At 51.7% G+C, this 23,150-nt stretch overlaps 1 pseudogene across 1 annotated transcript in view; it reads left to right on the top strand.

The window, feature by feature from the left end:
- The window catches only part of LOC309581468 (olfactory receptor 14J1-like), a 44,056-nt pseudogene extending 26,783 nt beyond the window's left edge, over positions 1-17,273 (top strand). Inside the window, exons 2-4 of the transcript in view lie at positions 12,611-12,754; positions 15,971-16,250; positions 17,226-17,273. The product of the transcript in view is annotated as an olfactory receptor 14J1-like (transcript). The remainder of the gene's footprint in view (positions 1-12,610; positions 12,755-15,970; positions 16,251-17,225) is intronic.
- Positions 17,274-23,150: the final 5,877 nt, after the last annotated feature.

Raw genomic sequence — 23,150 nt, 5'->3', positions numbered from 1 at the left:
CAGCAGGCTGGAACGGCAGGATAGAGCGGCAGGCTAGAGCGGCAGGCTAGAGCGGCAGGGACGAATGCAAATCCCGGGTGGCAGGCGAGATGTATCCAGATGGGAGAACCCCAGGGATGCCCAGGCAGGCAGGGCGAGCAGGGCTACAGCGTAGCGAAAACTCGAAGCAGCAAGCAGCGGGGCAGGGCAGCCACAGCTCGGCCTCCAGCAGGGCAGGGAAAGCGGCTTTTGGGGTCCCGGCGTTGTTTCCAGCAGGAAGAACGGCTAAAAAGAAAGAAACAGCAGTTCCTTTCTCTGCAGCTTCTCCCTCCGGACGCTCAGAGCGAACTGACCCCACACCCAGCTGTAGACAAAAGGAGTAGCCAGGCCCGCCCCACTCCCTTTTTTGTCTTTCTTAAGTACAGCTATTTGTCCCCTAGCAACATGCATATGGGAGAAAATTCCTTTAACAGAAAAAAAACTAAGACTAAACTAAAACCCCAACACTAGAGTGTAATAAATATTGGTGTAGTAGTTCACAAAAATGGCACTCTCATTGCATGAAGTGTAGAACGCCAAATCTATTCCCCAATCCAGGCAGAGCAAAGAACAGCTGAAATAGTAACCTTGCTTTGTGGATGTGCCTGTTGAATGGGAGATACCTGAAGAACGGTGGGAAGCTACAATTAAGTGTCAAAAGCAATTTGCCTGGAAATTAGCAAAAAGGAAGTGACGAGGAAATAGAGGGCAAGACCGAATTGACCACTGTAGCTGCCACCAAGAAGATCACATACCCCTGCTGTGGGCAGCAACCCCATAGGCATGGGGGCTGGAGGTATCAGCCATATCGGACCTCTGTTATTCCTTTATCTGTCACTCCTTTTTTGTCTCTGCCCTCTGGGGATACCGACACAGCCATGCCATAGGTGTTACCCAAAGCTGTATATGGAAAAACACCGAGGTTCCTTTTTTATTGCGCATACCCATGTCAACAGTCACTGTTACAACCCATCCAAAGTAGGAAACTGTATATAGAATGGGAAAAAGTACTGGATTGTAGAAAATTTAGGAACAAGTTGTAGCAGGTTGGGAAGTAAATGTCCAAAAGGAGAAAGATGGGTTTGTTTCATATATATTGTTGGGAGTAAAGTCTCAGGCTTAGTAAAAGAACAACTGGAAAACAAGAAGGCAAAGCTAGCACAGCAATCTAACTCTATATCGACCCAAATTCAACACTTGTATGTGAAACTCAAACAACAATTAGAAAATGAAAAGGATATCTCAAAATTTGGAAAAAACCTGTTTGTGGAAATAAGGGAAAGGACAGGTAAGGAGCTTAATGTAACCAACTGTTGGGTCTGTGGAGGGCCTCTGATGACAGAGGAATGGCCATGGAAAGGCAGTAGCTTGAGCCCAATAGAACTCCGTAAGTGGAATCAGACAAAGATAAGGGGAGAAAACAGACCAGAAGGGTGGGTACTGAGTTCAACGGTGATAGGAGAGGAGTGTCTCTGGCACACCAGGAACAATGTCCTTTACAAAGCAGGAAATACTCCCTATAAGAGATATAAGGTCAGTAATGGAACTTTTACCTGGTGCGTTCCCGAGAAACCAGCTCTGTATTGGACTCAGAGAAAAACAAAGGAAGAGAATTGTAAGTAGAGCAATAAGATCGAACTCTTTCAATGCAATAATGCAAACAAAAATCCTTATTTTGGGATCCCAGACATATCAAAATTTTGGGAAAATATAAATCAACAAAAATTTGATTACTGGAAGGCACCAGATGGCCTATTTTGTAAATGTGGAAAAAGGGCATATGCAAAGCTCCTCTCTCGGTGGAAAGGGAGTTGTACCCTGGGAATCATACACCCAGGATTCTTTCTTTTACCAGAGCCAGACAGAGATCAACTAGGAATACCAGTGTATGAGTGAGGGAACCCAGAATGCAGAGAATATTTCTCTGCCTGTTTTGAAGAGTTTTATCCCCCAGGACTGTACTGGTTTTGGCTTTTGTCCATGGGAAAATTTCCCTTGCCTCTGGGAAGAATTTGAATCTACAGTAGTGTGAATTAGGTGATAGAATACTATGTGAGATTATCACAGGGTGAAAACTTTAGAGTTTTTAGGTCTATTTGCATAGTAAATAGATAAAAGTAGAAAACCTCAAGATGGAGGGTAAGTTGTAGTTAAAAGCTTCTTTCTCCTTCTTCACAAAGTCCATATTTTGCAGCAATAGTGGTCTGGGATGATTGGATACAGAATTCCGCAGTTCCTGTCTACGTGATTTAGGAACTTGTTGGACATTGGTAAAAAAGTGGAAATATCTTGCGTTTTAAGTTTTCATGGGGTAATTTACCTTTAAAAAGGCTGTGAAATCTTGATAAGTTGTCTTCTTGCTGCATTCTCTGCTCTGTGCTATGTCTAGGCCACGCCAGTGGCTTGTGCTCCTTAGATAAGAATTAATAAACACCTATCTGGAGACTGAGAAGCATGAAGTCCCATTCACCTCCTTTTTCCTCCTGGCAAAAATCTGAACGTCTCTCCCATCAGGGGAGACAACAATTAATGACACACACAGCGTTATATGAGGATCTGAAAAGGAATAAAAGAGAATTGATTGGAGGATCTCAAAAACAGAGAGACGAGGAATGGCCCGCTGAGCACATAATTGAAGCATATGGGTCAGCCACCTGGGCACAAGATGGGAGTCGGGGATATCGAACCCCAATTTACATGCTGAATTGGATTATAAGACTCCAAGCAGTTGTAGAAATAATAACGAACCAAACTGGTCAGGCATTGGAATTACTAGCTAGCCAACAGAGCCAAACAAGAGCTGTGGTGTATCAGAATAGGTCGGCTTTAGACTCTCTATTGGCTGAAGAAGGAGGTGTTTGTGGAAAATTTAATACATCAGATTGTTGTTTGAAGATAGGTGACCATGGGGATGCCATCCTAGATATAGCCAAAAATATCAGAAAAATAGCCCATGTACCAGTCCAAAAGTGGGAATCTGCACTAAAACTTAGCTGATGAGATAATGTATTGGGAATAGAAGTGTGGAAGAAGCTAGGCTTCTTCCTTTTATGTGGCACTGCCGGCTTGATATTTCTCCCTTCCTTGGTCCCCGGTTTTATTTAATTAATATCTACCATGGTCCAAGGCATGCAAATAGTACCAATGCCTGTGGAACCAAAATTGGCTGCATGGGGAACGGCACAAAAGATCATGGTGTTGAAGAAGCAAAATGGTGCCAAAGACCCCTTTGAAGAAGCAAGAGTGATTTGGGAAAAAAATGAGCAAATAATAAAGGCTAGAAAACAAGGGATACTGCTCAAGCCAAATGATCTGTAAAAAAAGGAAAAGGGAGGGATTGTTATGAATGTATTGTGATGTTGGCTGTTCTCATGTTACATAATGTTAGAAAAACTTTACCTAGATTCTGTAATGTAATGCACGACATAGAATGTCTATTGTTTATGTAGTCAATTTAGAAAAGATAGGCAGAGAAAGTCTTCACATTCCTGGTGTGTCTTATAAGAGAAGAAGAAAACCAGAAACCAGAGAGAAGAATTCATGGAGAGAGCAGAGACATAGTGGAGCCAAGGAGGAAGATAAGGCTGATGGAATGACACACAGAAAAGCCAAAGGATTTATGAATCATGCATGATTGTGATGAATATGCAATAAGAGATGGACTTTTAAAGACGATCTTTTGGATGTAGAGGTGTGCCTTTGGCTCTCTGCCAAAGCACCCAGCCGTAATACCGTTTTTGCCATAGTCTCCTAATTGTCCCTTTTATTAAACTTTTCTTAAAATTTTACAAAGAGTGAACCTCGTTTTTCACAACCCCTGTGCCTATGTCATAGAACCACAGAGCTGCTGTGATGTCAGAAAGGGGCTGTGTGACATCACAGAGTGGGCTTTGACATCACATGGTATTGGTGTGATGTCACAGAGAGGGCTGGGCCATCCCAGAACAGGCTGTGACATCACAGAGGGGGTTTTGACATCACAGACTCTATTGTGAGTCTATTGGAGCAGTTCTGTGACATCATAGAGTGGGCTGTGACATCACAGAATGGGCTCTGACACCACAGGGCAGTGATCAGACATCATCTAGCAGACTATGACATCACTGAGAAATTGACATCCCAGAGCAGGCTGTGACATCACAGGGCACTGGTGTGACATCACAGAGTGGTCGTGTGACATCCCAGAATAGGCTGTGGCATTGCAGAGTGGGTTGTGGGGTGCAGGGTGGCTGTATGACATCATGGAGTCGGCAGGGACATCACCGAACAGCTTTGTGATATCACAGAGAGGACTGCGATGTTGCAGATGGGTGGTGTGACATCACAGAGTGGCTATGACATCACAGGGCGGCTATGTGACATCACAGAGTGATCTGTGACATCGCAGATATGGCTGTGATATCACAGTGCATAGGTCTGACATCATAAAGTAGACTATAAGATCACTGAGTGGTTGTGACATCACAGAGCAGGCTGTGACATCCCAGGGTGGCTGTGTGACATCCCAGGGTGGCTGTGTGACATCCCAGGGGGTTGGATGCCATGGCAACCCTCAGCAGTTCCAGTTCCCTTGGAAACCCCCCCAGGACCCATTGCTGCAGTCAGGCTCCGTGGCCACTTGCCCGCAGAGCTGTGGCTGCCCTTGGCTGCCATGGCAGCCCTCAGGACAGAGCGGTGCCGGGCTGGTGCCAGCTACAATTGCAGTGACACTCGCTGATGCCCTCAGGTGCCACGGCAGCGGCCACAGGGACCCGTTCCTCACTTTGGTGCCACGGACACCAAGGCTTGGCCCCACTGCCATGGGCATTGGCACGGTCACCTGCACTCAGGGCCCGTGGCCGGGCACTGCTGCCATGGACACAGGCACGGAGCCCTGGGCCACAGGCGGCTGCCGTGGCCACCAGCCCAAGGTCCTGTGGCCAGGGCTGGGGGCATGGAAAGGAACCCGTGGAGCCATGGTGATGCTGGGTGGCCATGGGGTGCTGCTGTGGGCTGGGCCAGAGGGAATTTCCTTGCCAGGCCTTTCTCTGGGGCTGTGTTTGGCTCTGTGCTGAGCACAGCGTTGCTCACACTGAGATGGTTTTGTTCTTGCTGAGCTTGCACAGAGCCAAGGCCTTTCCTGCCTCTCGTCCGGCCACGCTGGGGAGGGGCTGGGGGTGCGGGGGAGCTTGGGCGGGGTCACAGCCAGGACAGGTGACCCCAACTGACCCCAGGCATATCCCAGACCACAGGACATCATGGCCAGTGTATAAAGGGGGGGGAACAAGGAGGAAGGGGGGACATTTGGAGTGAGGGTTTTTGTCTTCCCAGGTAACACTCAGGCAGGACGGGGCCCTGTTTTGCCAGTGGGCAGGGTCAGCACCAAAGACACAGACACCAACTGAAGGAACTGTGTCATTTATAGAATGCAGATCTGCAAAAAGTCACAAAAGCATAAGCTCAGCAAAGCACATAATCATTAGCAAAGAATCACAGCAGGAGCAGCTCAGCAATGCCCCCAATCATCACTGCCAAAGATTGCCTGCAGTGATTAACCAAGATGCAGCCCCAGTTCCCCTCAGACTTTACCATCACCCAGAGCCACCCATCAGCTGGGGGAAGCTGTCCCAGCCAAAGACTGGAGAGCCACTCCCGGACACTGGGAATTCCTGCAGCTGCCTCCAGCCACAGCTGAGGCTCCAACCCCGCTAGGAGAGGGCCCAGCTTTGACAGTGCTGGAGAAACAAACTGACAGCACTTCTAGTGCGGGAACATCTGCTTTCATCCTCCTCTTGGCTTCCTCCTAAGCCTGGCCAGGGCTCCAGGAGGAGCCAAGGCAGCTGACTTTGACCACACAGCCCCAAACAAGGCCCGATGGGGCCTTGTCTCATTTCTAAACACAGAAAGGTCAATCTGCATTTCACCAACGAACAGATACAAAGATCATATTGCTAATAATGCCTTGGTAATGAGCAGATACAAATATAACTTTTGCTTGGAAGGTTCCTTGGGAGGTCACCTTTGGCCCAGGGCCTGTTGTTCAGGCCTCACTCAGGGCCTGGTGTTCCAGCCTGGGTATTTCAACTGGTCCTTTGATCTACAGATGAACTACAGCCTTCAAACAATTCTTTCAATAACGGAGTCTGAGATTTAGCTTCTAGGCATAAAGGCCTCTTGTTCCTCAATTAAGTGCTGCTCAAGTTAATTTCTCAGAGCTACAATTCACATTCCTTTAAGAGCATGCCTAATTAGTTGCTATTCTCTGTTCTTTATCAAATCCCCCTTTTTCTAGAGACTGTGTCTCTTTTTAGACAAGTCTCAGTGCTCCATTTCCCAGCACAAAGTGTCACAACAGCTCTAACATGGAATCATAACACACCAAGTGACTGCCACAAATGCATTTTGCAGCAGCCTCCAGTTCAGCAGCCATGAAGCCAATCCCAGCAAGAAGAAATTCCTTCTTTCTGCCACTCTTCTACTGCTCTTCCCATCAAGGTGTTTCCTGACTGTTGGACTTCAAACCCATCACTGCTAACTGCAACATTCCTGTCCAATAAATGCCCAGGTTCCTCCTTGGCCAGCAGGCAGATAATCCAAGGCTACGCGGTTCTGCAGAGCCCCCATTTGTGTTTGTTGGAGCTCACAGGATGTGCTATTGGATATTTTAACAGTATCATTTGCTGCTTCTTCTAATAATCGATTTAGCTCGTTGATGTCAACACCACAGGACGAGGCAGCGCATGTGGGGCACAGGGTGAACCAGAATCTTTTGCATTCTGAAACCCCAGGCACTCTTGGGGTGGAAAATGTTCTCTTAATGTGAAACTCTTGCTTGTGTTTGTTGCTGAAGTACCCTAAAGGGAGGCATCAATATTTTTGCTCAGTGTCATTTGGGTTAGGAACAATAATTCCATTGTCCATGGAGCTGGCACCTTTTTAATTCCAGAATAATGCCCCCAAGGTCCTTTGCTGTTCAGCTTTACCGCCGTGTCTGGGGGTAACAAGGCTTGGTGGGGTCCTTTCCCCTTTGGCTGGAGAGGTGCCGGGTCCCAGTCCCTGAGGGGCACCCAGGCTCCTGGCTGGAATTTGTGTGGAAGTCACTCAGAGTCACATCAGCCTTCACATGGAGCCCCATGGATCAGAGCATTTTCCAAAGGGGCCATTGGGGCAAACAGGGAGATTGGGTCTGGCAGGATCTGTAAAACAATATCCTGTAACATCTCCTTGTTCTCACACAGAACACTTGGCTGCAGGGACACATTCCCATCGTTCCTGCCCAGGTTTCAGGATTCAAACAGTGCTGTCTTTCCCCGGAGCTGTTCCTTCAGCTGCCTCGGGAGGGCCATTGGGCCTCTGGACCCACACTCGGGCTCCATTATTAGGACTGCTGGATCCAAACCCTTTATCTCCACCAACAGTGGTCATTTGAGGTGGATCTCCTTTTTGCACAATTGTTTATAAAATTGTAATATCAATAATTGTGCTGGCCTGTCATGGAGTTAAATAATCCAATCTTGTTCATTATCGTTTACCAGAATTCCTTTGATTTCTCCTTGATAATCTGCATCAATTCCTCCTCCCATGACATGAACACTTTGCAAGGCCAAGCTCCAGCAAGCAGTTATCAAACCAAAGTGTCCCGGAGGAATCTGAATTCCTATTCCTGCGTTGATAACTCTCACTTGCTTCTGATTTATCCCAATTAATCCTAATGCAGGAAGGCCCAGCCCTGAAGCCTCTGGGGTGGCCCTGTCAGGGCCCATCGCACCCAGAACGATTTCCCAGGAAGTCCAAGTCTCCCTGTCCATGGGTGGATTTGCAGACTGGGTGCAGCCGGGCACACCCAGGGGTTTCCATTTCCCCAGCAGGCCCATTGTTAAGGGTATGGAGCACATCTGGGAGATGGGCTCTCCATCGGGACGGGTTCCCATCTCCTCATTTTTTCAGCTGCTCTTTTAACAACCCCTTCATCTGTTCAACCAATCCTGTAGCTTGTGGATAGGCTGGGATATGAAAAACCCAGCAGTCTTCATCACTGTCTTTTTCACAGGAACAGACAAAGCATTCCAGACCACAGTACCAGCAAACCCTATAAAAACAGCCAATTCCATCCCTTCCTCCTTTATTCGTTATGTGCCATCTCACAAAATTTACCAGTGACCTTTGGTTCCTGGCCAAGCATTTTCTGGAGGGTATTTAGTGTTACATCCCTAAGCAGCCATAGCTAAAGAATTCGTATTGTTAGCACTATTTCACATTATTATTAATCTATACAATATAAATATCATTTTATATATATATAAACTAGAATATTATTACTAGTTCACTTGCACAAAGACATTTGAGCTCAAGATTAAAAACTTCTTCTATTGCTCCATGTGGGAGCGTTCCAACAACAATTGTTCCTTCTGTTGGTGCTGTTTCCAATACGCTGTTAACAAAATCCATCCTCCTCTTCCCAAACCCACAAGCTCTTTTCCTTTTTCCATATCCAATTTTGGGATGCATTTTAAGACATCCAGCACTTCAGCTCCTTTTAACCGACTGCCCCACTGCTCGCACGGTGCTCCGACCTCAGCCCACTCCAGAGCCAGCGAATTCCAGGGAAGCTCTTCCCATTCAGGATTTCGGACAGGACTGATTCCTTACATTTACATTTAAAAAGCGACGTTTTGGTGTGATCCGGCCAGACTACAACAATTTTGTTTTACCAGTGGTCAGGGCCAGCACCAAAGACACAGACACCAACTGAAGGAACTGTGTCATTTTCTACAGCTCAAAGCAGCAAAGAATCACAGCAGGAGCAGCTCAGCAATGCCCCCAATCATCACTGCCAAAGATTGCCTGCAGTGATTAACCAAGATGCAGCCCCAGTTCCCCTCAGACTTTACCATCACCCAGAGCCACCCATCAGCTGGGGGAAGCTGTCCCAGCCAGGGACTGGAGAGCCACTCCCGGACACTGGGAATTCCTGCAGCTGCCTCCAGCCACAGCTGAGGCTCCAACCCTGCTGGGAGAGGGCCCAGCTTTGACAGTGCTGGAGAAACAAACTGACAGCACTTCTAGTGCGGGAACATCTGCTTTCATCCTCCTCTTGGCTTCCTCCTAAGCCTGGCCAGGGCTCCAGGAGGAGCCAAGGCAGCTGACTTTGACCACACAGCCCCAAACAAGGCCAGATGTTGGATTTCATGGCCTTGTCCGGCTTCTAAACACAGAAAGGTCAATACATGTTTCACTGATGAGGGGATACATCAATCACAGCGCTAAAGATCATGCAAATTTTGGTAATGAGCAGATACAAAGATAACCTCTGGTTGGGAGGTTCATCCAGAGGTCACCTTTGGCTCAGGGCCTGTTGTTCAGGCCTCAGTCAGGCCTCTTGTCCAGGCCTTGGCACTTCAGGGATGTGGTTTAGTGCTGGCCTTGACTGTACTGGGTTAATGGTTGGACTTGATGAGCTCAGAGGTCTTTTCCAACAGGAAGGATTCTGTAATTCCAGGATTCTGTCTGCTGCATTCAGCCAGGCCCATGGTAGCAGCATTACTTTGGTCAAAAGTCTCCTCTTGCTCAGCTCTTGTGGCCTAAGGCTTCAGCTCCTTCAGCTCCTGGGGCTGAGCTGCTCATGCTGAACAAGACGACTCGGAGAGAAGAATACAGTTCATCCAATTCCTTCTGGCACACGGAGAGGGGAGGCTGTGAAAACAGGAGCATTGTTTGCTGTGGCCCCCTCTGTGCCCTTCACGCCTTTCAGCGCTTTGAAATAGCCAAGAGCTTTCTCCAAGAGTGCAATGAAGCAGCTGTTCCTGCTCCCAGCTCTCGCCCTTCCCAGTCTCTGCCCTTGACTGCTTTTGTCCCTCTTGCTGTGCCCTCTGTGCCCCCGGGGCTCGGTGGCTGCTGCCCAGGGCTGTGGCACTGGCACAGACCCAGTGCTCAAGACCCTCCTTTCTCTGCCCTCGGAGCTGCCTGCTCACAGCAGCCTTTTCCACCTGGAAGCTCCACATGGACAGGGAGTGCCCACCTCTGCTCCTTGCACACCCTCCAGGAGCCCAGGGCTGCCATCTGCAGTCCCTGCTGGCACTGAGGGCTCCCAGGTGCCCCAGGCTGCTGTGACACCGCTGCCAACGGGAGGGAAGAGCGGCAGGGGCTGTGCTGAAAGTCAGCTCCATTTGCTGCTGCTGCTGCTGCTGCTGCTGTGGGGGTCATTTGTCCAGCCCTGCCCCAGAGCCAGGGATCAGATCCAGGCCCTGCTGCTGCTCCCTCGGGATCAGGCACAGTTTGGGTGTTGCTGTCAGTGCCAGCAGGAGCGGGCGCTGGAGCAGCGGGTGCTGACAGTGCCCCAAGCCCCGGGGCCCGAGGGGTGCCTGGGCTGCGGGGCTGGCAGGGAGCTGCCCCTTGTTCTCCCGGTGCCTCACGCAGAGCTGGGCCGCTCACAAGTGGGGCAGCACAGCAAACAGGGAGCCTGCGAGTCTCTGCCAGCCCTGTCTGCTCAGAGATTGGGCCTTGGAGCTGCAGGGGGACAAAGGCAGCTGCTTCTGCTCCCTCTGCATGTCCCCATGTTCAGCAGTGCTGCTCCATCATTTAGGACGTGTTTTCTGTTTAAATTAATAGAAAAACAAAAAAGAAAAAACACAGAAAATATTATGAAACATAAAACCAAAACCCAAATGTGGAGTGAAAAGTCCTTTGTAACTCTGGATTAAGAGGTAACTGCTCTTTTCAAAAAGACAACTCAGGTATTTGTAAATATGCTGGTGGCATTGATCCATCTTACTGACCTCAGCTGCCCTTTTTTAAAGATTTGGGGCTTTGTTTCCAACATTGTTATTTTAAATTGTGGTTGAAGCAATAGGAAATTGATTGTGCCCTGCCAGCTCCGAGCAGCACTGGCAATCTAAACTCTCTCCCACCCCAACTCATGGAGAAGATGCCCTTCCTTCCTTCTCACCCTGCCAATGAGCTGCACATTCCCTTGGAAATTGTCAGGGGGTTCTTAAAGACACCAAGTCCCACTCAGGGCTTTTTGCTCTGCTTTGGCACTGGAGAAGGACAATTCTTCATCCATCAGCTCCAGGCTGCACTGCCTCAGGAACACGGCCCACTCGCCAGGTTGGGCCCGCTCGTGGCACTTCCAGAGGAGGAAGAAAGTGCAATGGCACAATTCCAGCCCAAAAGGAAGGAAGAGTGGGACAGACAGAACACCCTGTGCAGATCCAGGCGTTCAGCTGGGACTGTGCAGAGTTTGGGTTCTTGCCAGTGGGATGTGTGTCCCTGACTGCAATCTCTTGGCCTGCACCAGAGTCTCACTCACCTGCAAAAGCAGAAAGCTCCGTCGCTGTGCTCACAAGGGGCTCGTCTGATGCAAAGCTGTCAGAGCCCTGTGAGGGGAGAGCGGGCCCAGCCGTGCCCGGGGCTGAGCCCCAGCAGAGCCCTGGCAGAGCCCGGAGCAGCCTCAGCACCGGCAGAGCCCGGCTGTGAGGAGAGAAACCAGAAGCCGCCCGTCAGCTGAAGGCTCCTGTCCCCCTTGTCCCAGCCGCCCGCAGTGCCCAGGCCGTGCTGGCCGTGCTCAGAGCTGGGCCCAAAGCTGCCCAGCATTGCTGCCTTGGGGAGGAAAGCAGGAGGGCAGGACATGTGCCCAGCCTGCAGCCAGCTGTGGCACATCCACCTCCTCAGCAGCTGCCCAGAGCCCAAAAGCAGCTTGGCAGCCACTGAAGAATTCCCTGCAGCCGCCCCAGCAAAGGGGGAACCTTTGGTGCCCGGCCAGGCTGTGCCATGCCCAGCTCTGGCAGCATCCCCCTGGCTCTGGACTCACCTTCACACTGGGCGTGGAGCGTGTCTTTGGAGAAGGTGCCAGAATCAAAGGCCATCATCTTCAGCTGCCGCTGGCCAGCTCCAGGAAGAGGTTGTCGGCCTTGAGCTCGTCCTTGGTGGCTCCAGCAGCAGCAGCCCCACCTGCTACAGCTTCTCCAGGGGCTCCTTCTCCTTCCCTGGAGCCACACCAGGCTCTCAGGGTTCTGCCCAGGGCCCCAGCCATCAATGAACCAGACAAGCAAAACCAGGGGGATGGTGGCCACCAGTGCTTGCCAGAGCAGGCCTCCAGCTCAGCTGCAGCCCAAGAGCTGCGTGTTCCCTTCTGATGCTCCCTGCTCACAGCCATAGGCAGGACAAAAGAGTCTGCTTTGCTTTGCCACTGATTGCCAAGAGATGGGTGGGGCTGCTCCCTGCCAGGCCCCTGGATCACACTGTGCCCGTGGCTCTCTGCCATCCTCTAGGGCACATGAACACCCTGCAGCCAAGGCTCACTGAAGAGCTCTTCCAAGGACGGCCTGGCCAAGGGCTGCATGGACAAGCACCTCTGAAGAACATCCTGGCACTCTGGGCACAGAAACCAGAAAGCACCAGGCAGCTGCAGAAGGATCCCGCCTGCTTAGCCCCCCGTTCCTGTGCCCAGGCCATGCTGGCTGTGCCCAGAGCTGTGCCTAAACTTGCCCATGGATTCTGTGCTTTGGAGGGCAGCAGGAGAGCAGGACATGTGCCACCTGCTCAGAGCTGCCAGAGCGGGATGCTCCTGAGCCCGCTGCTGTCTCCCAGCACTGCTATTCCCCCTGTGCCGCAGAGATGAGGATCCACCTAGAGAGAGCCGTCGTGGGAACAGGATCCGCCCCCAGATGATCTCCTGGCCCCTCCTGAACGGGTGCTTCCCCACCACCAGGTGGTACAGCAGGAGGCCCAGGGACCAGATCGTCGCTGCCTCGCCGTGGTAGCGTTGGTGGTGGATCCACTCGGGTGGACTGTACAACAGGGTTCCTGTGGAATACAGACCGAGTCCATCAGGGGATGCTGCTGCTCCCAGAGCCTCGCCCCAACATCCCTGGCCACGCGGGGCGGGATGGGATGGGCGGGACGGGCGGGGCGGGGCCGCCGCTGCCCCGGCGCTGCTCCAGCGCTGCTCACGGAGCGCCCGGCTCGCCCCGCAGCGGAGTCGCGATCCCCTTTGTCCGTCAGGAAAAGGGATTCAGGCAAAGTGGGCAGGTGCCACCCTGCTTGGTTTGTCTGCCAAGCCTGCGCCCCAAGTTTGTTTCTGATTTCTTAAGTAATTTCTCCCTGCTTCCTCTTTAATAGCAGCAAGACAATAGCATCGCACAATCCAGTTTGACAAGTGAGGTTTGTGAACAAGTGAGTGCTTCCACTAAATTAAAAACCCAATGCGCCTGAAAGTCGACCTTCTGTTCGCTCAGGCTTCCTTATCTCTGTAGATGAGGTGACTTTATGGTGTAGGTATGTGGGTTTTAAATTGTCTGTGATAGAGATGAGTAAGTGCTAAACCTGTTCAAATGCTGAGCTGCCCAAAGCAGTGATTTTAGTCTCTCTTTGGCTGGGGACTAGGACCGGAGTTGTTGAACGCAGGGAGCAGCACGAGCAGGGCTCCTCCAGCAGCAGGGACACACCACGAGCCAGAGGGGACCGTGGCACCAGAGGGGACCGTGGCACCAGAGGGGACCGTGGCACCAGCCGTGCCCAAGGTCTGAAGAGGGTGGCAAAGTCATGTGGTGCTAAGAGGCTGCATTAACAGCCCAGGCAAGGCATGGGCCAGGTCTGGGGACCATCCAAGGAGTCCTGTCGAGAGTAAATCATTCTAAGATTCTCTCTAGGACAAAAAAGGGAGAAAACCAATCCAGCTGATACGTGAGGAAAGAGAATTCAAGTTCATTTGAAACACTGGTTAATACAGGGTTGGGTTTCTTTTGAGTGAACTGACGCTAATAAATGTTTGCTCACATGTGGTGGGGTTTCTCTGCAAATAGGCTTTGATGATTTATCTGATCACATTCGGTTTTGCTCTTTAAGATAAATTGAGCACCTGAGTAGCTATTGTTGAGGAATGGAGGCTTGTTTGTAGCTTAGTATTTTCTCAGGATGAGCCGTACATTTTAGCACAGGAGGAAGGTAAGGGAAAGGTTTAAAAGCTTTCCCTCCTGAAGTGACACACTTTCAGAGGAGCCTGCAGAGGAGAAGTCCTCTCAGCCACTGCCAGGGCTCTTGGCCTCCTCTGCAGGCTCAGTATTCTGGGAGTTCCATGAGCCTCAGCTGCCACAGTATTTCCTCAGAATATTTCTTGTTGTGCAGTACACAGGAAGAATATTCTGTGCTAGATTGTCCTCTGGGCTTTGAGGTAAATCTCAGTAATTCTGGTGATTTTCGTGTCCAGATGAAGTTTTTTTAGATAGTAAGGAAAAGGGAAGGGGTGCCATCGAAAATTAACTGCTGAAAATTTGAGTGGCCCAACCACACTAAAAAATGAAGTCTAAACTGAAGAATTTTTAATTTTTTTTCTGCTTACAGGTGGGGTAAAACATGCAGTGCTATTGCAAATAAAGTTCTTTGACGAGATTCAGCCAGCACTCAGCTGCATGAAAATCAAAGCAGCAAAGGATGAGACAGGGCATGGGAAGAGTCTTCAGCCCTTCCTGTTGTAGGTACAAGTCAGAAAACTGACTCTAGCAGATGCCCCAAGCTGTTGGTGGCCCAAGCCCTGTTCTGGCTGGTCCAGTTTCAGTCCTAGCTGGAGGACCAGGGTGGCTGGCTCGGGAGGGGAGGAGGTGGGGGGATCTCAGGGGGCTTCCGCTTCACAGCTGGGCTGGGGGGGCATGGGAGAGGCAGAGAGTGCTGGTGCTCTGCTTTTCTGGGTGACTGCGGCTGCTGCTGAGGCTATGTCTGAGAGCTGTCAAAACGGATGGTCTTTGGGCTCCCTGGAGGCGAGGGAGAGTCGGGCCCTCCTGGCTGGGACGCTGGAGCTGGAGCAGGGCGACTGTGGAGAGAGGAGGTGTCTGAGGCCCCCAGCTGCACCTGGCACACAGGGACCCTCCTCCCCAGCAGGGCCCCGAGCTGGCAAGGCTCCCCGGCATGGCTGCAGCTGCTGGCACACCTTGGCCCACGTGGACAGCTGCCCCTCAAGGCCCCAGCCAGCAGGGGATGGCTCTGGGCAGGCTCCCTGGCCAGGAGCGGGCCCCAGAGCGCGTCTGCCTTTCAAGGGCAATCTCGGCCCCGCTCCTTCTCCTCCCCACCTTGCTTTGCCCCTGCCCGGTGCTCCTGGCGCTGCCCTTGGCCAGGCAGCCTCTGTGGCAGCCAGCACTGGCTGCAGCCCGAGCGGGCTCCCCAGGACAAGGCCCAGCAACTAAGAGGCCAATTAAAGCACTGCACAGCAGCAGAACCCTCAGCAGAGTTGTTTGGACAACCACGGACTCGCCACAACTCCACAGCTTCACAGGGAATGTTTCCTGTCTACAAGCAGCCTTTAAAGGAAGCTGGGGAATGGAGATCAACAACTTACTGTTCCTTGCCCTTCCACCACCGGAATCCGACACAGCACAGGATGATGGAAAGTGGCACAGTGATCAGTGTCACTACTGTGCCTACCATGCAGGACTTGCACACATGTGGGAGTGTGTTCTGTTTGGTTTGATCCGGGTCTCCCCTTAGATTTTGTATCATTGTAACATCCCAGTTGGCGCCCTCCCAGTTTCATGATAATTGCCCTATGTGCTAGCTTTGTCTCCTCCCAGAACCCTGCCAGTTGCTCTGGCACCCCTCCCAAGCTTCTAGAAAGTCCTGGCCAGGAGGTTGAGTGATTGGTCTTGGGGAGAGAGTCCCTCCCTTCCTTTCCCAAGATTGGTTCCCTTGTGTGCCCTTCATCTTGTTTACCACACCCTCCCCTTCTCTGATTGGTTGTTATTGTGATACTGCCCTTGTCGCCACCCCTCCATAAAACCTCCTGCGCTAGCCCTCCGGGTTGCTTTCTGCTGGGCACCCCCGGTAGGCGAAGTCTCGTGTCCGGAGGCACAATAAACCTTCCGGATTTCACCCAGAATTGAGCCTGCCTCCTTCTTCCACCACCTGCCTTTGTTGCCTTGGTCCCGTAGAAGGACCCACAAGCCAGACCTCCGGCCTCCCGGTTTCCGGAGGCTGGCCCCCGCAGCCTGTCGCGTCCAGAGCTGGCTGTGCCGAGTGGGTACATCACCGAGAGGGACGCAGAGGCAGCTTGGAGCCCAGTGTGGGGCCCCCGCTTCTACCGGACCCCACGGAAAGGACTGATTGGGGTTCCAAGTACGTCTTTGGGACGTCAAGCTACCCCAGTGGTAGCAGGCTCCGTTTTAGTGAGCTGTGCTCCTGGGGGTGAGGACGGTAGTTCCGCCTGCACCAGCAGAGTCGTCCTCGGTGGAAGGTTTGACGCCTGGAGCTCGTCTGGACGCCAGCAGGTAAGTATTCCCCAGCACAGAGGGGACTTGCCTTTATAAGTTTTGCTGGGACCTGCACGGTCCTCAGCTCTTGTATAAGAGCCTAGGGTAGGCTGCGCAGCCCTGGGGCGAGTGTAGTTCGCTTGCCTCTGGTTTGTTTTGGGAAGTTGGTGTCTGAGGTTTTATTGTTAAGCTCCAGTCATGGTGCTGTGGGTTTGTTAAAATGGGTGCAAGATTGTCCACAGCACAGAAGGGGGTATTCTTCCAAGTTATGGGACTCCTGCAGGGTGGGGGGAAACGTTTTTCTAAGGGGTTATTAAAAAGTTTCATCCAGTGGCGGTTTTATCATTTCCCTCAGTGCTCCCCGAGTTCAGTTTTGAGCGTCCCTTTTTGGAACGCCGTTGGAGCAAAGCTAGCTCGGTTAGAATCGGTGAAAAAAAGGGATTTAGAAAAATTTTCTTTGTTATATCTACAAATTCGGTCTGCGTTAAATCAAAAGAGGGAAATGGAAGGACAGCCAACCCCCGGTTCCCCAGTTACCCCTAAGCCTTCTCCTAAACCTGTGTTCCCTAAAACAGGCATCCTGAGAAGAGCAAACCGCGATGCTGCGCAGGGTTGCTGCCGACTCCCTGGCTCTCCTCAAGATTCTCGGCTCCCCTGCCCGGACAGTCCTGGCCAGACTGCCCGGGGCTCATCCCGTTCCCCGACTCCCCCAGTTGTTAAACCCCGAGTTCGCTTTAGTTACACCGATAGCTTAGAAAATAACCTCCCTACCCAGAGAGCACAAGATGGCGGGTGCCACATGGCAGGGACCCCCCCTTGCCCTCCCTCCCTTTCTTCATCCCGAAACCCTTTTCTCCAAAGTCCCAATCCCTTCCGTCCCAACCCTTCCCTGTACCCCAACTCCTCCCACTCCCAAGTTGGGCCCGCCCCTGTTGCCCCTCCCACCCATCATCAGTGCATGCCCCCGTGCTCCGCCCCTGGAAATTGTTGTAGGTCCATGTCCGGTTGCCACCCACTTCCTACTTCCGGTTCCCACGGTGAATGGCCGGAAGAGGAGGGGTCTGAGGACCGGAACCCGGAACCGGATTCCATTCCTTTGGCCCCTCTGGTTTTTTATCAAAGGTCCCGGAGAGGAGGAATGACCCACGCTAACTGGGAACCCCTCTCCCATCAAACGATTAAAGAACTCTGCAAAGCGCAGAAAGAATTCGGAAGAGACAGCGAATATTTTCGCAGCCTTTTAAAGGCAAACCTCTCCGGAGCAGTAATGACGCCCTTTGACCTGTGTCAACTTTTCTTGTGCTTGCTTTCCTCAGCAGAATTTCTGCTCTGGAAATCAGCATGGGAAAAGGAGCTCTGCCAGCTCCTTCCAGTGCTTCTGCAGAGCTCAGGTACAGCCGTTGATGCCGATAACCAGGCAATAACGATGGACCATTTGAGCAGCAAGGGGGAATGGGCGTTAGCGCCAAAGCAGGCCCAGGGTCTGCCCTTAGAGGTGCTGCAGCAAGTCAAGGAAGTAGCCGGAAAGGCATTCCTTAGCCTGAGGCCAGATGCGCCCGTAGAAACTTACTCACAGGTCAGACAGCAACCCACAGAGTCGTTCCTCCAGTTTGTTGAGAGGTTAACCTGAGCCATAGAGTTGCAGGTCAGGCAGCCGGCGGCCAGAGAGGAGGTCATCGCAGAGATGGCGATGGCGAATGCCAATCCGCAGTGCAAAGCAGCCATCCTGAGCCTCCCACTAGACCCCCCGCCAACGATTCAGGCCATGTTGGAAGTCTGCACTGTGAAAGCACCACACCTGCAACCTACCGGCTCGACCCAGCAGCGATCCCAGGGAGCAGTTTCAGTGAGAACAGCAACACGACATCCTGCTGCGGACCAGAAGAGGACCACGAGCTGAAATGGTGGACAACCCCCACAGAAGAATGGCCAGAGGCAGCCCCAACAGCAGACCAGAACCACCTGCTTCCTCTGCGACCAACCCAGTCACTGGACCAAAGATTGCCCACTTAAGCGGCCATTTCACCAGTTTAAAAAAGAGCAAAGGTCTGGGGGACATGAGAGCCAGCTACAAAAAAACTGAGTGGGGAGCGCGCGCCCACCCCGCGTGAAGATAAAAAAGGGACAGGACGCGAGGGGGAGGGGGAACAGAAAGGGGCTAAACGAGACTCTGCAACATTACCGAACATGACATTTCAGCCTGACTTCTTCTTCCGATAGTTCTTTCAAGTTGCAGCTGTCGACACCGCTCTTCTTGAGGCCAGCGAGTGGCACGCCGCACCGGTGGGCGTTGGTGGTGAGCTGGGAGCGTGGGACCAGAACCCTAACAGGTATGTCATCGTTGGAGACATTAAGTGCACACCACCCGAGATCAAAGTCGCTCCAGGACTCACAACGTCTAGTCCCAGAGGACCCATTCTCTGGCTGCGCTGTGTCCATCCACCTCTGTTTCTGCCTAAAGGGCAGACGGTCGCCCAAGCTATCCCTGCAGAAGGGCCACACCCGATGGTGTGTGCGACACATGTAATAGGAAGAGGGAAGCCGAGGGTGGACTGCAAGATTAACAGAGGGGAAGAAGTCCTACACGTTAAGGGGCTTCTGGACACGGGCAGATGTGACGATCATTCCCACACGAGAATGGCCGCCACATTGGGAACTGCAAAACGTGGCAGGACACGTGCAGGGTGTTGGAGGTATCCAATTGGCAAAACAATCGAAAAGCGTCGTGCAAATTAAGAGACCGAGCGGACAATTGGCTAACGTACGTTTCTTTGTATTAGATTACAAAGAACCCCTCTTGGGGAGAGACCTCATGCAACAGTGGGGAGTCACGATTGACATACCTGACCCCCCAAAAAATTTCTGGGTCGCGGCCACTGAAGAGCGCCCTACCCAGAAACTGGATTGGAAAACGGATCTCCCAGTGTGGGTAGAGCAGTGGCCGCTCTATGATGAAAAACTAGAGGCGCTCAAGAAGCTCGTAGAGGAGCAGCTTAAGAAGGGGAACATAGTAGAAACTATCAGCCCCTGGAATTCTCCGGTGTTTGTTATTAAAAAGCCTAATAAAGACAAATGGCGGCTCCTCCAGGACCTTTGCCAAATTAATGATGTTATGGAAGATATGGGCTCTCTCCAACCAGGGATGCCATCCCCGACGATGCTTCCCCAAAACTGGAACCTGGCCGTAATTGACATTAAAGATTGTTTTTTCCAAATTCCCCTGCACCCTGACGACACCCCACGCTTCGCCTTCTTGATTCTGGTTATCAATCGAGAATCCCCAAGGAAGAGATACCATTGGAAATTGCTGCCACAAGGCATGAAGAACAGCCCGACCATTTGCCAATGGTATGTCTCCTCCTTGCTTGCCCCAGTTCGCGCAGCCGTTAAGGAGGCCATCATCTTCCACTACACGGATGATGTTCCTGTGTGTGCCCCCGACAGTGACATACTTACGAACGTGCTTGACCTGACAATCAATGCATTGGTTGCTGCAGGGTTCGAGCTCCGAGAAGAAAAGGTTCAAAAGATGCCACCTTGGAAATATCTAGGCCTTGAAATTACAAAGCGGACCATTGTGCCACAAAAATTGGCTATTCAAACAAATATTAAGACTCTAGCAGATGTCCACAAACTGTGTGGATCATTAAACTGGGTAAGGCCGTGGCTGGGTCTGTCCACCGAAGACCTAGCCCCTCTTTTCGATTTATTGAAAGGGGGAGAGGAGCTTAGTTTTCCCCGGATACTTACCCCAGAGGTGCGGACAGCCCTGGAGAAGGTTCAACACTTGATGTCCACCAGGCAGGCAAGCAGGTACAGACCTGACTTGCCATTTAAATTCATTATCCTGGGCAATCTGCCACACCTGCATGGGGTTGTCTTCCAATGGGAAGACAAGAGAAAGAGCAAAGAGGACCAGGACCGGAGGGACCCTCTCTTGACAATAGAGTGGGTCTTCCTCAGTCATCAGGTCCAAAAGAATGACTCAGACACAAGAGCTGATGGCGGAACTAATCCGGAAGGCTAGGGTCCGGATCAGAGAATTGTCAGGACGTGACTTTGACTGCATTCATGTGCCAATTAAGACATGAACGGGCCAAATTACTAAGGCAATGCTGGAGAGTTTGCTTCAGGATTGTGAAGCTTTGCAGTTTGCTCTGGAGGGCTACACAGGCCAAATTTCCCTTCATAGGCCAGCCCACAAAATTTTCAATTCGGAAATTAGATTCGAGTTAAACCCAAAGAGTGTTTGGAATGAGACACCTTTAAAGGCCTTGACTGTTTTCACCGACGTGTCTGGGGCGTCCCACAAGTTGGTTATGACTTGGAAAGACCCCCAAACTCAGCGGTGGGAGGCTGACATTAAAAGGGTGGAAGAGTTGCCTCGAGTTGCCTCAAGTTGCCGAGTTGGACGCAGTCGTCAGAGCTTTTGAAAGGTTCCCCAAACATCTAAATTTAGTAACAGACTCTGCGTATGTTGCAGGAGTAGTTTCCAGAGCCGAGCGTGCTATTTTGCGAGAGGTCTCCAACACAGCCTTGTATGAGTTGCTCTCAAAGTTGGTTAACCTAGTCTCCCACCAAGAGCAACCGTTTTACATGATGCACGTCAGGTCACACATGGACCTGCCCGGGTTCATCGCAGAAGGCAACAGGAAAGCAGATGCCTTCACTGCGCCAGCTGTGATGGCCCCGCTTCCGAACGTATTCGAGCAGGCAAAAATCAGCCATCAGCTGTTCCACCAGAACACTCCTGCCCTGGTTCGGCAATTCAATCTAAAGCACGACCAGGCCAGAGCGATCGTGGCGGCATGTCCGCAAAGTCATCAGTTAGCTCTTCCCGCCATCAGCACTGGCGCGAACCCCCGTGGACTTAGTAGCTGTGAGGTGTGGCAGATGGACGTGACACATGTCACTTCATTCGGCAAGAATGAAGTATGTGCATGTGTTGGTGGATACCTTCTCTGGAGCCATCTTTGCCTCTGCCCACGCTGGGGAAAAGGCTAGCGATGCCAGAAGGCACCTAGTGCAGGCATTCGCTACCCTGGGCATCCCTAAAATCATTAAAACTGACAACGGCCCAGCCTGCTCTTCCAAGGAGTTCAGGAGCTTCCTGCAGCAATGGGGAATTGAACATAAGACGGGCATCCCCTATTCCCCGACAGGTCAAGCCATTGTAGAAAGAGCTCACCAAAATATCAAAAAGATGCTACAGCGTCAAAGGTCCTCGGAGAAGTTAGAATCCCCAGCCATCAGGCTCTCAAAGGCGCTGTTCATGCTAAACTTTCTCAACTGTGCCTTTGAGAACCTGAATCCACTGATAGTGCGACACTTTGGGCAGTCTCGGCAGCTGCAAGTGAAAGACAGGCCTCCGGTATTAGTTAAAGACCCGGAGACTCGAGAGATACAGGGCCCTCATGAGCTGGTAGTCTGGGGGAAGGGTGGGGGAAGGGGAAGGTGTGCGTATCCACCCCCGAGGGCCTCAGGTGGATCCCATCAAAGTGGCTGAAACCGTGTATCTCCCAGCCCATCAGAGAGAGAAGTCAGGTACCCCCTAAGACCGGGGTGGACTGACTGTACGCCTCTTTGGGCCCCAAGTTTGCCTCCAGTTGTTGTTTCCAGTTTTAGTATTCTTCGAGCTTTGTTTCAGTTTAGAAACAACAGAGATGGGTCCTGTATCATCCGTCCGAGCCATCGCCAGAAGCCTGCAGGTTGTCATCATCCTGCATATGCTCCCATGGCCTGTGTGGATAGTTCCCCAACCGTTAGCCAACGTATGGTCAGTCCTAACGCGAACCATGGGCCAGGACCACATATGTTTATCCACAACTGCGGCCCGAAACCTTATGGCTACATGTCTAGTGGGGATCCCTCTTGAGCAAGAAGAGTTTATTTCTCTTTCTGAAGAGCTCAAGCCCACGCAGGCTTCAACGATGCCTTCCCGAACCACAAAATCGCCAGAGACGGGTAAGGCTTCTGTCGTCAAGCCGCCTGTCAGCTCGCACCGTCCCCGGGTGCCCTATCGGAGACGGCCCCCATTTAGCTGGCACTGCAGGGGGAAGCGTAACACCGACAACCCCCTTGAGAAGTGGCTGCCCAAGCTCCCGAAGGCCAGTAGTGAGCCCCAAGAGCTAGATCTCCTGGGATCGTACCCGGCTCACTACTGCATCCAATTCCAATTCAGGCTGTCACCGGATCAGGAATTCTTTAAAAACATTGCCCCAAGTCACAAAGAGTATTGAGCAACCAAATGGTGCCTGGCCGTCAGCAAAGTGACCACAGAAAATCCTCACAGGTCACGCCCGAAAGGGTTACCCCGAGGACTGTTCCTCATCTGTGGCGACAGGGTGTGGGCAGGCATCCCCTCTCGCCTATAAGGAGGCCCTTGCACAATAGGCCGCTTGATGCTGTTGACACCCAACCAAACCGTAGTTAATAATTGGGAAAGAAAAAGAAACCAGACTTCCGAAATGGCCATCAAAAAACGCGAGTTATCTGAATTAGATCAAGGTTGTGGCTCACAAGTTGTTCATTGGTCGAGACCAAAAGGGGTTGCAATCACCGTACTCTTGCCGTGGGTGGCTGCAGCCAAAGCGCTAGGGGAATTAGGCCATCTAGAGTGTTGGGTCGCTAAGCAAGCAAATCTTACTTCAAGCGCCTTAAGCGACCTCCTGAAACACGAGGAACTGACCAGGCAGGCCACACTACAAAATAGGGCCTCAATCGACTTCCTACTCCTTCTCCACAACCACCGGTGGGAGGAGTTCGAAGGGCTGTGCTGCCTCAATTTGACATCAAAAGCAGAGAACATCCACAAAACCATCAACAAGATGCAGGCCATGGTGAAGCAGATTCAGAGAGAAACTGGTGACTGGCTTGGTGACATCTTCAACGGATGAGGACTATCCGGATGGACAGGAT

This window comes from Coloeus monedula (genome assembly GCF_965178545.1).
Source record: "Coloeus monedula genome assembly, chromosome: 23".
Classification (NCBI taxonomy): domain Eukaryota; kingdom Metazoa; phylum Chordata; class Aves; order Passeriformes; family Corvidae; genus Coloeus; species Coloeus monedula.
This window is presented reverse-complemented; position numbering and strand designations above follow the sequence as displayed.